The 12,763-nt window shown below is 46.6% G+C and overlaps 2 protein-coding genes across 3 annotated transcripts in view; both read right to left on the bottom strand.

Moving 5' to 3' along the window:
• Positions 1 to 342, bottom strand: part of LOC123145289 (fatty acid desaturase DES2-like) — a 15,428-nt gene extending 15,086 nt beyond the window's left edge. The window contains exon 1 of the mRNA XM_044564662.1: positions 200 to 342. The gene's annotated coding sequence lies outside the window, so the exon portion shown is untranslated. The remainder of the gene's footprint in view (positions 1 to 199) is intronic.
• Positions 1 to 364, bottom strand: part of LOC123145288 (fatty acid desaturase DES2) — a 4,596-nt gene extending 4,232 nt beyond the window's left edge. The window contains exon 1 of one of the 2 annotated variants that reach the window (XM_044564659.1): positions 200 to 364. The gene's annotated coding sequence lies outside the window, so the exon portion shown is untranslated. The remainder of the gene's footprint in view (positions 1 to 199) is intronic. The other variant, XM_044564660.1, reaches the window with a different exon arrangement.
• Between the last annotated feature and the right edge of the window lie 12,399 nt (positions 365 to 12,763).

Below are 12,763 nucleotides of genomic sequence, written 5' to 3'. Positions count from 1 at the left end.
GTGGCGGCGCCGCCGGTGGCTCCACGAGGGATAGGTCGGGAGCCGGGATGGACGCGGCAAGGCACCCGGCCTATTCGCCATTCCCCACGGCCAAAACGGCCGGAGCAGAGCAGATTCCGCACGAATCCGCGCCAAAGAAAATGAATCTAGGAATTAACCATACGAGCGATGGATTCGCAGGGGCGACGAATGGCGATACCTGATAGGGGTGGTGGTCGAGGCGGCGGGAGCAGGGCAGATCGGGCCGGCGGACACCACACACGCGAGCGCGCGCACCCTCTTCCCTCTCCGGCGCCTCTGCTCCTCTTGTTGACGGGACGAACGAGTGGTTTGTGCGGGGGGGAGGAGCAGGCCGCCTCCGAGTCCACCGGTGGGGGATGCTATTTAAAAGCGCCCCGTCCCCTCACGCGCGCCCGCTGGCGCGTGGGCCCCGAGAGCCAGATGGGGCGCACTGACCCAAGAAATCTGGCCCCGTACACGTGTCGCGATTTGTATCGCTCGTCTGAGGGGGCTGTGGCCCGATTCTCGCATGGCGGGCCGTCGGCCGTCCGTTCGGGCCATCGGACGGTGGGCAGCCTGCCACCAGAATGGCGTGGGATTGACCACTAGATATAGCGGCAATTTTGTCAGTCAGCTGAGGCCTTTCCCCTGCACAGGAATACAGCAAACAGATCCTGGATGATAGATACTACTCCATTTGTAACTTCGAAAAAACATATTTTGAAGATTAAAAAAAATTGTGAAACAAAATAGCAGATAAAAAGGAATGCGTACATGTAAATTTTGGTGATTTTTTTTTATTAATTTACGGTGCAAACATCTCCACAAAAAAATTCTGGCACATATGTATGTTTATATTACTCGCAAAAAAAGTATGTTTATATCATGTTTTTTTTTGTGGGGATGTTTATCATGTTGTAATCTTAATCTAGTACTCCAGCTGATTCGAGACATTGTATAGATGTTGCGTCAATTAATTCGAATCAGAGGGAGTAGTATAGTAGGGTGTCTTAACTTATTATTCTTATACGCAACCTGACAATTACCATTTTTCTTGATGAGTTAAACACTTACGTTAGTACACACACATATGCATTATTTATTCACATTTTTTAACTTGTTGAAATGAATTTTCACCCAAGTTACATATCATATGATTCAAGGATTAGAAATGGCATGTCCATGAAGATAAATATATGCCATTTGCATCTGAAATGTTGCATGGGCTTTTCGACCGGCCAATCATTCTTTCTCAGGTCTATGTAACATACGGTATCCAACTGTCAAGGCAACCAAGAATTATGTTGTTTCTTGGATGAGTGGCATAGCTTCTACCATTTTACAATAGAGATTAAAGTTTACCCGGAAAAAAATAGAGTTCAAAGTTCAATTTTAGTCATGCATTTGTCTTCCCCGATTTGAATATTATTTTATATCATAAATCATGTGTCTATCGACGATAAAGCTATATGATGACTTGTCGGCCTTTCAAATTCCACGATGATGTGCCCGCTGCAAGCACATTTATGTGGTACATGTCTACAAGTTAGACATGGTGTTTCCATATAAGCAAGCATTGGTAGTATCGACGATGTTGCTAGTTCATTTGGCAACTATTACATTTTCTATTATTGTGATTCTCCTCAAACTTTTGTGTATAAATTTTATGAGACATTTTTAGTCTGTTATATACTTATTCCAACAAAAAAAATCTAAAACCTCAAATACTAATTGTAAAAAAGCAAAACCCAACAAATGAAAAAAGTATAAATAATAGCATGATGACATCATATTATCATGTAATCCCTATGTTCACAAATGTAAGACGTTTTTAGAGAATTCGAGAAGCGCCCAAATCATTGTAAAGACACATTTATGTCCTTGATTTTGAATTTTGAATCACCCAGCCTAGCGTCTTCCTTGTCACGCCCTACACGTCTGTGCGGCCGTACCAAGCATCTTTGACTCCAGAACGTCGCCACGCTAAGAAGACAACGCCCAAGAGACAACACTCCTCGCCCAGCGCGTCGCTGCTCCAAGGTGTTCATCGGCTAGCACGTAGTCGAGTACCTGGCGCTCCTTAACACGCACTAGGCACTCCGCCGAGAACCAAACGCTACTCGCCCGATCAGCTGGTGCACCTCGCTACGAGCAGTAACACCTCTTCTCTTTCTCTGCTTCTCCTCTTCTAGCAGTAGATCCTCTGAATCAGCAACAACAACAACTCCTCATCTCCATAAGCGACTCCTCTGCATCCTCTGCATCGGCAGTGATGGATTATGGATGGGCTTAGGCCCATATAAGACAATAATCCACGGTTAATCTCTAAGGCCCATGAATGTGCACGGAAAGTGGTGGGAAGTTTAGTACCATACCGCTACAATAAGAAGAGTGAGACCTATTTATAAGGGCTGCTATACCACTTGCTATTGGGAGCTTGGGAATAGGAGCTGTACCCGCGCACTCCTCCTCCTCCTCTGCCGCCCGCTTCGCCATGCCACGCCTCGTCACGACGCGCGCGCGCCATGGGTTGCGGGAATGAGCCGAGCTGAAGCTTATTTTTGCCGGTCAGGAACGGTTAATTAATCTTGAATTTCCTATATCAGTGGACTGAACTCTAACTCACTTCACTCACTCCGTCTCACACAACCCTAGTCGTCATCTATTGTTCCTCTCTCTGTGCTGCTTCAGGCGATCCCATCCCAACGACCGCGTGCACGGTTAGTCGGGAGAGCAGGTGCGTCCGGAACCCTATCATTTGAGATCCTGCCCGGGAGAACGGCAATAAGATTTTTGGGGAGCGTCTCGACGTGACTGCTCCCAATCCGTCCTCGCCTCGCCTCTACTTCCACTGCTTCCCCTACATCGAATCCATGGCCGTCGACGAAGCCACCAAGAAGAAGGCCGATGCCAAGGCTGCCGCTGCCGCCGCCGCGTTGGCCCAGCCAACCGGAGGGTATGACTCGTTCATCCCCTATTTGCTCGTTCATGTGCTGGCCGTATATATGTTGTTCATAGATGTTTCGTTTCGATGTATTATATGTGCTCACATGCTTAGGTATAGGTATGAGATGTATATCGTATTTTCCATGTTTACTCTATACTCATGGTTTAGATTAGTCAGAAAAGTGCTAATATTTCCAACAATCTAAAAACCTTATTTTAGGCACTTTTCGACTCATGGCTTCGCCGCTACTCTGAAACCAGAAAAGTTTATCGGGACACATTTTAAGCGTTGGCAGACTAGGACTACCTTGTGGCTCACAGCGATGAATGTGCTCTGGGTTGGTGGTGTGTCTCCCACGGTAACGATTGCTTTTGAATAGGAGAATGCGTTTAGGGAGGCAACCACCGTATTTGCTGGAGCCGTTCTTATTGTGATCGGAGACAAGTTGGTTGATGCGTATCTCCGTATGCGCGCTGTCAAGAATTTGTGGGATGCGCTCGAAGCTAAGTTCGGCGCAACCGATGCTGGAAATGAGTTATATTCTATGGAGCAGTTCCATGATTACAAAATGGTTGATAACCGTTCTGTATTGGACCAGGCCCATGAGATACAATGCATCGCTAAGGAGCTGGAGCTCCTGAAGTGTTAGTTACCGGACAAGTTTTTGCGGGTTTCACCGGACAAGCTGGAGCTCCAAATGCCTGATGACACCAAGTGGATTATGATGAGAGATTTTAATTATATAAGATACCCAAGCAACATAAATATATCTAGTGGCATTTTCTGTTATGCTCAACTTTAATGAGGCAATTAAGACATTAGCCCTGATTGAAATTTCTCTCAAGGGCATAAATTATACTTGGAGCAACATGCAAGATGCACCTTTGTTGGAAAGACTTGATTGGGTATTCACATCAGAGGCTTGGACAACTCAATATCCAAACACCATAGTTCTACCTTTAGCCAAACCAATATCTGATCGTGTTCCATGTTTGATCCAAATTGGCACACATATCTCAAGAGCGGCACTATTCAGATTTGAAAATTATCGGATGGGAATTGAGGGCTTTAAGGACTATGTCAAGTAGAATTCGGAGCACGACATTCACATCAGAAACAACCTCATCAAGGTCCCTCTCTCTTCACTGTTTTTGTACTAGTTGCTGATATATTGTAATCAATACTAATGAAGCTATGCAAAACAACCTCATCAAGGCTCCTTTGCAGAGGCATTCTTGCCCTGACTTCCATGTTATTCAATATGCTGATGACAGTGTGCTCATCATGCCTGCATGCTTATCTCAGCTCCACCATTTGAAAAACCTTTTGATGCACTTCACTGCCTACACTGGACTGAGAGTAAATTTTGATAAATCTATGATGGGGCCCATTAACACTAATCACAACAAAATGCTTGCCATGGCCACAGTTCTGGGTTGTAGCATTGGAAGTCTACCACTCACATATTTGAGGTTGCACTTGTGCTTGACAAAACCTAGACTGGAAGATTTTTTCCTAGTCTTTAATAGAATTGATAAAATGTTTGCTGGTTGCTCAACATTGCTCTCCTATGGTGATAAACTAACTCTCATCAAATCTGTTTTCACTAGCCTACCCACATTCTTCATGTGTACACTTATACTCCCTGCTAGAATTCTAGAGCAAGTTAATAAATACCTGAGACACTATTTCCGGAGAAAGTATGGAATGAAGGATAGGGGCACTGCCCTTATTACTTGGGACAAAGTCTACCCACCATAAGATAGAGGGGGTTTGGGAGTCCTTGATTTGGCAGTTCACAATAAATGCCTTCTCATGAAACATCTGCACAAATTCTTCCAATATGAAAACCTTCCATGGGTTAAGCTCATCTGGGACTCCTACTACCCTGATGGAATTGTTACAACCAGGGTTGTGGGCCCTTTTTGGTGGAAAAGTATTTGCTAAAATGATACCTGATTTCAAGGCAATGGCTCAAGGTATTATTGTTCAGGGCAACACTATTCTTTTGTGGCAAGATGGCTGGGGACATGGTATTTTCGAAGATAGATATCCTAAGCTATATTCTTTTTCTTCCAAAGAACATATCACAATTCAAGTGTTCATCCAGGCTCGAGACCCCATTCAAAGTTTCCACACCCCCTTGTCTGTACAAGCTTATCAACAACTTCAGGAACTTCAGTACATCACCCAGGCTATTCTTTAGACAACAAATATTAGTGGAAGTACCACTTGGTGATTCTTGCTTTTGATCTATGAAACTATATAAGAGATTAACCTTTGGGCCACCTGCTGATCAAGTCTTTAAGTAGCTTTGAAAAAATTCTACCATGCTCAGATACAAGATTTTCTTTTGGCTTCTTCTTCATGACAGAGTTAGCACAAGAAATGTTCCACACAAAAAATCTTTCCATCTGCCATCATACAAATGTAAACTCTACCAAGACAATACTGAAGAAACAACTCTCCATCTTTTCTGGGACTGCCCATTTGCTCTTAATTGTTGGGACTCAATTCTTGTCATAAGAATAGAGGGATTTTAGTTCATGATGAGAGCAATCTGACAACTCAAGCTTCGCCTAGCCCAATTGTTCTTGAGATAACCATCATGGGATGCTGGCACATAGGGATGCAAAGAAATGGAAAAAAAATCTTCAGAGCTCACACATCATCAATTACATCTTGGAGAAAATTGTTCAAGGTTGATCTACTATTACTCGGGCATAGAATCAAGAATAAGTTTAAGGACCAGCTTTGCACCTGGATTGATCAACACCTACTCCAATTGTTTATGAACATCATGGTTTTTCCTAGAGCCTATTGGATAGGACATTTGCCTTGTAATTAGCCTCCTTTTCCGCCTATACATATATCATTTTTATTAATATGTGCCATAGAACGATTCTTCTACGGTCTCACTTACAAACTATATTATTTTTATCTTTCTTTATTAAAAAAACCCAACTTTCTAGTCAATTGCTTAAAAGTAGCAGCACCGTCCATGTCATATCACAACCAACTCATCTATATAAATTTGTGATTGTACATCATAAACATGGCCCTTTTTTGTACACCGGTGTTGTAGTTTGTCAAATTGGCAGATTAATTATTTCTTATCATTAAAATCGTGTTCCAAGATGGACGGAGAATAGCCCTAGTTTTTTAGGGTTTTTAGAGCACATGCGGCTGCACTTCCCTTTGATCTGCCACTGACATTGCGGCTTCCCCTGTCCTCCGTGGGTCACTATGGCAGTGGGAGGGTAGGGGGCCCCAGATCTATGTGCTTGGTTCGTGTTCCTTGGGGCTTTTGATTTTTTTCCATATTGTCGGTGAAGTCAGGGCATCAGTGGGAGATGGGAATAATGGTTCCTCGAATTCTCCCATGCTGATAGACTTCCTGGGGTGATTAGTGTTTGTCCACGGCGGCGACGATTAGTGAAGGGCATGACATTGTGACGTGTTTCTCTTTCGATGTTCTATCCCCGTCTGACAAAACTTAGCCAAATACAGCTTTGTGAGGGAATTTGTGAGATTTTTGTCCCCCCCTCCTTCTAGCATGAGTTGAGATTATCGTCTGGCCCTCGTCGGTGCTATCTTCACCAAGACGACGATCTTCTAGATTGTGGTTGTTAGTCTTTTTTGGTCTACATTGATGATTTTTCAACCGGGCTTCTACAAGTTCGTGTGTTTGAACAAGGTGACTTCGCTACGGAGTTGTAGAGTCGGCAATAGACTGTGCTCAAGACGCATCGCTGATAGACACAAAAGGAAAAGGACGCTGATTTCTCAAGGACTGCCTGTAATTTTATATTTTTCTTAAACAATTGTAAGGGTTGTTTTTTCATAATATATGGACCAGGCAAGAAGATTTGTGGCAGGCGGTGCGGGGGCACCGACCCCATTTTTTGGCTTTCAATTTTAAATCTTGACTAAAAGTCAATATTAAGTTTTATTTGCATATTCATGTTCCATGTGACGAGGACGTTGAAATAAGACCACTTTTGAAAATGTTTAGACAAATTTTTAATACTTCACCAAGTTTCAACCGCTGAAACTTAAACGATCGACAAAATCCCTAAGTTTCAGAAACTAAAACCTTAAACTTGGTGTGCCCTAGTGCGGAATCCAATGACTTTGCAGACAACGAAGTAATTGTGTGGCCGGAAATAGAGACACCTTCATGCCCGTGCGAAGTTTCGTATGGAGCGGGGCTTTCGAAAGAAATGTTGTTGCGGCATTGAAAGATGACTCGGTGTGTTGTTGTACAGGCAACCCAAGGGCTTGTTTGGTTGCCTACATGAGGCCCAACCAGGCCCGCGCGGGAAGGAAATGGGCTGTTTGGTTGGCTGCATACACTGTTGGGCCTTGATACGTCTCCAACGTATCTATATTTTTTGATTGTTCTATGCTATTATATTATCTATCGTGGATGTTTTATATGCATTTATATGCTATTTTATATGATTTTTGGGACTAACCTATTAACCTAGAGCCCAGTGTGAGTTTCTATTTTTTCCTTGTTTTTGAGTTTTACATAAAAGGAATACCAAACGGAGTCCAATTGACCTGAAAATTTACGGTGATTTTTTATGGACTAGAAGAAGCGCCCGAAGCAAAAGAGTTGGGCTAGAAGAGCCACGAGGCCTCCACAAGGGTGGCGGTCTCTCCCCCCAGGGCATGCCCTCCGGTTTTGTGGGCTCCTCATGGACCCCCTGACTTGTTCCCGATGCCAAAAAATTCTATAAATATAGAAACCCCCAGAAATAAACCTAGATCGGGAGTTCCGCCGCCGCAAGCCTCTGTAGCCACGAAAAATCAATCAGGAGCCCATTCTGGCACTACAAAAAAAAAGACACATCCGTGACATTTTGGGCCGAACGAAATTTTTCTGTCATACATATGACACTTCTATGACGATAATTGTGACAAAACCCGGTATCATCATAGATGTGGTGGGCTCCTATTTCTATGACAAAAAATCATGACAGAAAATGGGCTTTTCGTCCTGGGCGGGCCGGAGACGGAGCTGCATGACATTCTTTGGGCCGTCCATGACGGAAAAAACCGTGGTAGAAGCGAGGGCGAGGAAAATTTCGGGGAGTTCCCGGTTACGGTGGGAGGTCGGGGGCCGAGCGATGCGCGTTTCTCTCGTACACGTACGCGCGTGTGTGCGAGGCGTTGGCTCTAACTGAACCTGAGCGAGGCGTTGGGCTCTAACTGAACCCGAGCGATTGCACTGCAGGCTACGCGTTACTGAACCCGAGCGATCGATCGATGGCTGTTAACTGAACCCGATCGAGCGATTCCTTCGCTACTGCTGCTAACTGAAGCCGAGCGATTGGATGAACAGTGAGCGTTGCGGGGGGAGGGGTGGATGAACAGTGAGCGGTGGCGTTGCCTCTGGATGAACAGGACCCCGTGGTGTGGAGGGCTGGATGAACAGTAGACGGTGGAGGGGTGGTTGAACAGTACCCCGTGGTGTGGAGGGCTGGATGAACAGTAGACGGTGGAGGGGTGCCCGTGGAGGGGTGGTTGAACAGGACCTCGTAGTGTGGAGGGCTGGATGAACAGTAGACGGTGGAGGGGTGCCCGTGGAGGGGTGGTTGAACAGTAGCCGGTGGAGTAGCGCACGGTGGAGGCTGGATGAACAGGAGCCCGTGGAGGCTGGAGGAGGTCGACGGTAGCCCGTGGAGGCTGGAGGAGGTCGACAGTGGAGATGAACAGTATCCCGTGGAGTCCCGTTTTGCGGTACGCCACACCCCTCCCGATCAACAGGACCCCCGTTTCGACCGTAGCGCTCCAACACAAGTCCGTTTCCTCCATTTTGCGGTACGCCACACCCCTCCCGATCAACAGGACCCCCGTTTCGATCGTAGGAGGTCCGTTTCCTCCGTTTTGCGGTACGCCAGACCCCTCCCAATGAACAGGATCCCGTTTTGAACGTGGCCGGTCGAACACAAGGCCGTTTCCTCCGTTTTGCGGTACGCCAGGCCTCGTTTCCATCGCATGTTCTGTCCAAGCCCTCCCGATGAACACGACCACGCATTCCGTTCCGACCCAGCCAGTTGGCTCCCACGCATTCCATTGCCTCCCGATGAACACGACGCATTCCGTTGCCTCCCCATGAACGCGACGCATTCCGTTGCCTCCCCATGAACACGACGACGACGCTGTTTCTCCGTTCCAACCCAGCCATGTACACGAGCCCTGGCCGTACGTATGCGCGAGTAGGCATTCGAGACCCTGCCCGTATGTACGTATGTGGTCGTATTTTCTTTCTTGCACCCTGGCCGCTGTACGTACGTGTACATGCTACGTGCACGCCTCTATTACGACACGTACGCGCCTCTACTACGACACGTGCGCACCTCTACATCGACCAGTATATATGTACGTACACGTTCGCGACCAGAATGACAACGCTACGTATGCTTCGACCAGGTGGGTCCCGACTGTCAGGCACTTCCTTGCCTGCGAAGATGTAGCTGGTGGGTCCCAGCAGTCAGGGGGCGAATCATTTTTTTTGCCCGGACGCACTTCCTTGCGTGCGAAGGTGTAGCTGCTGGGTCCCAGCAGTCAGGGGGGAATCGTTTTGATTTTTTTGTCCGGACGCACTTCCTTGCGTGCGAAGATGTAGCTGGTGGGTCCTAGCAGTCAGGGGGGCGAATCGTTTTTTTTCGGACGCACTTCCTTGCGTGTGAAATGTAGCTGGTGGGTCCCAGCAGTCAGGGGGAAACGTTTTTTTCGTGAAATACGGTGGCCCGTCCGATGGGTCACCGCTGTTAGGGGGAAATGTTTTTTTTTCGCGAAATACTAGTGGCCCGTCCGGTGGGTCCCTGCTGTCAGGTGGAGGAATAATTATTTTCCGCGTAATAAGGAGGCACTTCCTTGCGGCTGCCGTGGACCCAGCTGTCAGCCTCTCCATGCACAGTACTCTTCCGATGGAAGTCGGTCGTTGACCACATTGACCACGCCGCGCCGAGAGCACCACGGAGGTGGACGACGGCGAAGCCTAGGAAGGGGACGACGCGGAGCCGGGGAAGACGCGGCAGTGGAAGCCCGCGGAGAGAGGAGTACGAGGGTTCACCGGTTCGGCTGCAGTGTGAGGTGCCGTCGCCGCAGAATAACAGGGGGTGTGGGTGAGTAGAGGGATGCCCTGGCCAGCGGTGGGAGTAGTAGGGGGCGCTGAGGCCTGCGCGGCAGCACAGCCGGCCACGGGAGGCGGGAGTAGGCGGTCCCGCCGGCGCTGCTTTGGCGGCCGGAGTAAGAAGATCAGAGATTGAAGAAACACGACAGTCGTTGGATTGACATCCAACGGTTATGTCTGCTAGAATCGTTTGTTGACGTATAAATAACTAAAAAAATCTTGCATGCGCGTCAACTAAACAGGGCCACAAGTCAGACCACTCCCTCTTTTTTTAATAATTTATATATAGCTCATGGCAACTTCTTATGCAATTTATTGCAATCGTTTTTTTGTTTGGCCAGGGCCAATTTCACATATTTCTGTGGGTTCCAAACTATTTTTAATACCGAAATGTTGAGCCAGATTTAAAGTACTTTGAAGATATATTTAAATTAGGTTAATGCCCAGTGAAATAGGAATCTGAAAATGTGAAAAAATTCAGAAATTATAAAGTAATTGCCAATTTGTCATCTGTTTTTATATTTACAATCCATTTCATATTACTTTCAAGATTTGCAGGCGTCTTGAAAGAGTTGCAGCCCATCAGGGCGTAGAAAAATAAGTAGGCCTGGATTGGGTATTCTTCAGAAAAAATAAACTGGGCTCATTTTCACAAAGAAAAAATAGCTGGGCTGGTCACATGGTGAACATAAAATATAAGCCTGGGCTAGATGGGCCACAACCCAGTTCAAACCCTGCTCCGTCTCAACAATACCAAACAAAAAAATACTGCTCGAGTAGCTACGTCCCAGGTGTCAGTCGATCTTGTGTTGTTCTCTTGTCTATTGACTATATACGCTCACAATGTCGTGGGTCCCAGATGTCAGGAAAACACTAGGAGGAAGCATTTTATTTTTCCATACGCTGACGTGGTGGGCCCCTACTGTCATCCTCTCCACGTACTTGTGCTGATTCCTGTTGTTTGTTGACCATGTTGACAATGCGAGAGGGCGGCGCCGCGGCGAGCGCACCAAAGCGCGCGGAGGACGTCGGCGTTAACGATTTAGGAGACAGTGGGGCGGCGATGCGTGCGCTGAGGCGCAGCCAGCCGTGGGAGGCGGAAGCAGGCGGCCCCGCCGGCGCTGGTTTGGTTTTGGCGGCTGGAGGAAGACAGGACTGAAGAAACACGACAGGCTGTAAAAGCACCAGGAGTACTTAACAACCTTAACTGAAACCAGCAGGGGCACTTAACAACCAAAGCTGAAAGCAACGTGGTCAATAAACAGGATATTCGCTTTAGAGCCATGGAAAAGCATGAACATAATCTTCTGTCCTATTCTCCAAGATGGACGGGCCTTCATTATTTGAGACCACCCATGAATAAGTATCTTTTCACCTCCAAGGGGAATTGAGTAGGTCGACATAAACATCATGTTGTGACCAAGCGCAAGTCTGACCCGACCATGGCCAGGCATCTGTATAGGAACAATAGAACTCGACAGTTCCTGTTTCAAGAAGATCACAGCTGTAAAACTGTGTATAAGCAATAGTTTATGAACAACATATATAACAGAAAACAGCTCGTACCATAAGTTTCTCGACACAGTTGGACCTGTTCAACGAGTGCAGCAGTGGCACACATATCCCACGTGGCCATCCACCATTGAAATGCCCCACAAGGACCTCAAGACGATCAATAAAGTGTAGGAACTTGTGGATGTCGATCCAGTCAACTTCAGTGCCATTAGTAACAGCCAAGTTATTACAGAGTAACAAACGAATAGACTGCTTAACTCTGAAAAAACCTACACATGCCACCAATTATAAGAAAATATTAGTTAGAAGTAGCATCTTCGTGAGAGATTCGTTGCTACTTCTAAAGTTAAATGTTGATTAGTTAGACAGAATAGGTGGATTAAGAAGTAATCGAGGCAACAAGCAAGAACCAGATACAAAACTAACATGGATGAACAATTGGAACGACGTCGGGGTGGAAGATCGCAGTGAAGATGAGACCAGGTTCTGCTATTTCCATCAACATTCGTGCGCCAACTTTCAGTCCGTAACACTTGAGAAAGTTTATCCAAGTTCGGCCATAAAAAAAGCAGCGATCTTCTTGGTTCATGAACCCAACTCAGAACTTATATCCATGGCTTGTCTTCACTGTGACCATTAAACTAGTGTATTCAGTTATGGCAAGGCCGAGCATCTTGAGTACATGTGTTCTGGCAGAGCAAATAATACACTGCAGGAAAAATAATATGAGAACACAACATGTTCAAAAAAAACCACCCTCCCGGATAGAAAAGAGGATTCTAGGAACATACTGTGCGCGTTTCAAAATGCTGTGTTAGGATGAGAAGGAACAAGTGTGGCGTCTCGCCGAGGGCGCAGAAACCTGTAGGGTACTCGCACTTTGGGCACTGCAAATGAAACACACTAGATTCAGTAGGAAGAAAAATGCATCAACGGCGGCGGCTGCCATCCTAGGATTACCTGCGACCAAGGGACTTGGATTTATCGGGGATGGATGAAGAATTCGTACCTGGTTCTCATGAGAAAACCCTATGCAATCGCCGAGAGGGGGTTTTCTCTGAACAAGCAGACGAGGGAGAAGGGGATTCATGCCCAGTGAAATATTGCCGCTTCGTCCGTCCAGCTTACTGCTAAAGCTGGAAAGGGGGGGGGGG

The sequence above is a fragment of the Triticum aestivum genome, chromosome 6D (genome assembly GCF_018294505.1).
Source record: "Triticum aestivum cultivar Chinese Spring chromosome 6D, IWGSC CS RefSeq v2.1, whole genome shotgun sequence".
In the NCBI taxonomy this organism is placed as follows: domain Eukaryota; kingdom Viridiplantae; phylum Streptophyta; class Magnoliopsida; order Poales; family Poaceae; genus Triticum; species Triticum aestivum.
The sequence above is the reverse complement of the archived record's forward strand: the minus strand, read 5'-3'. Positions and strand labels throughout refer to the sequence as shown.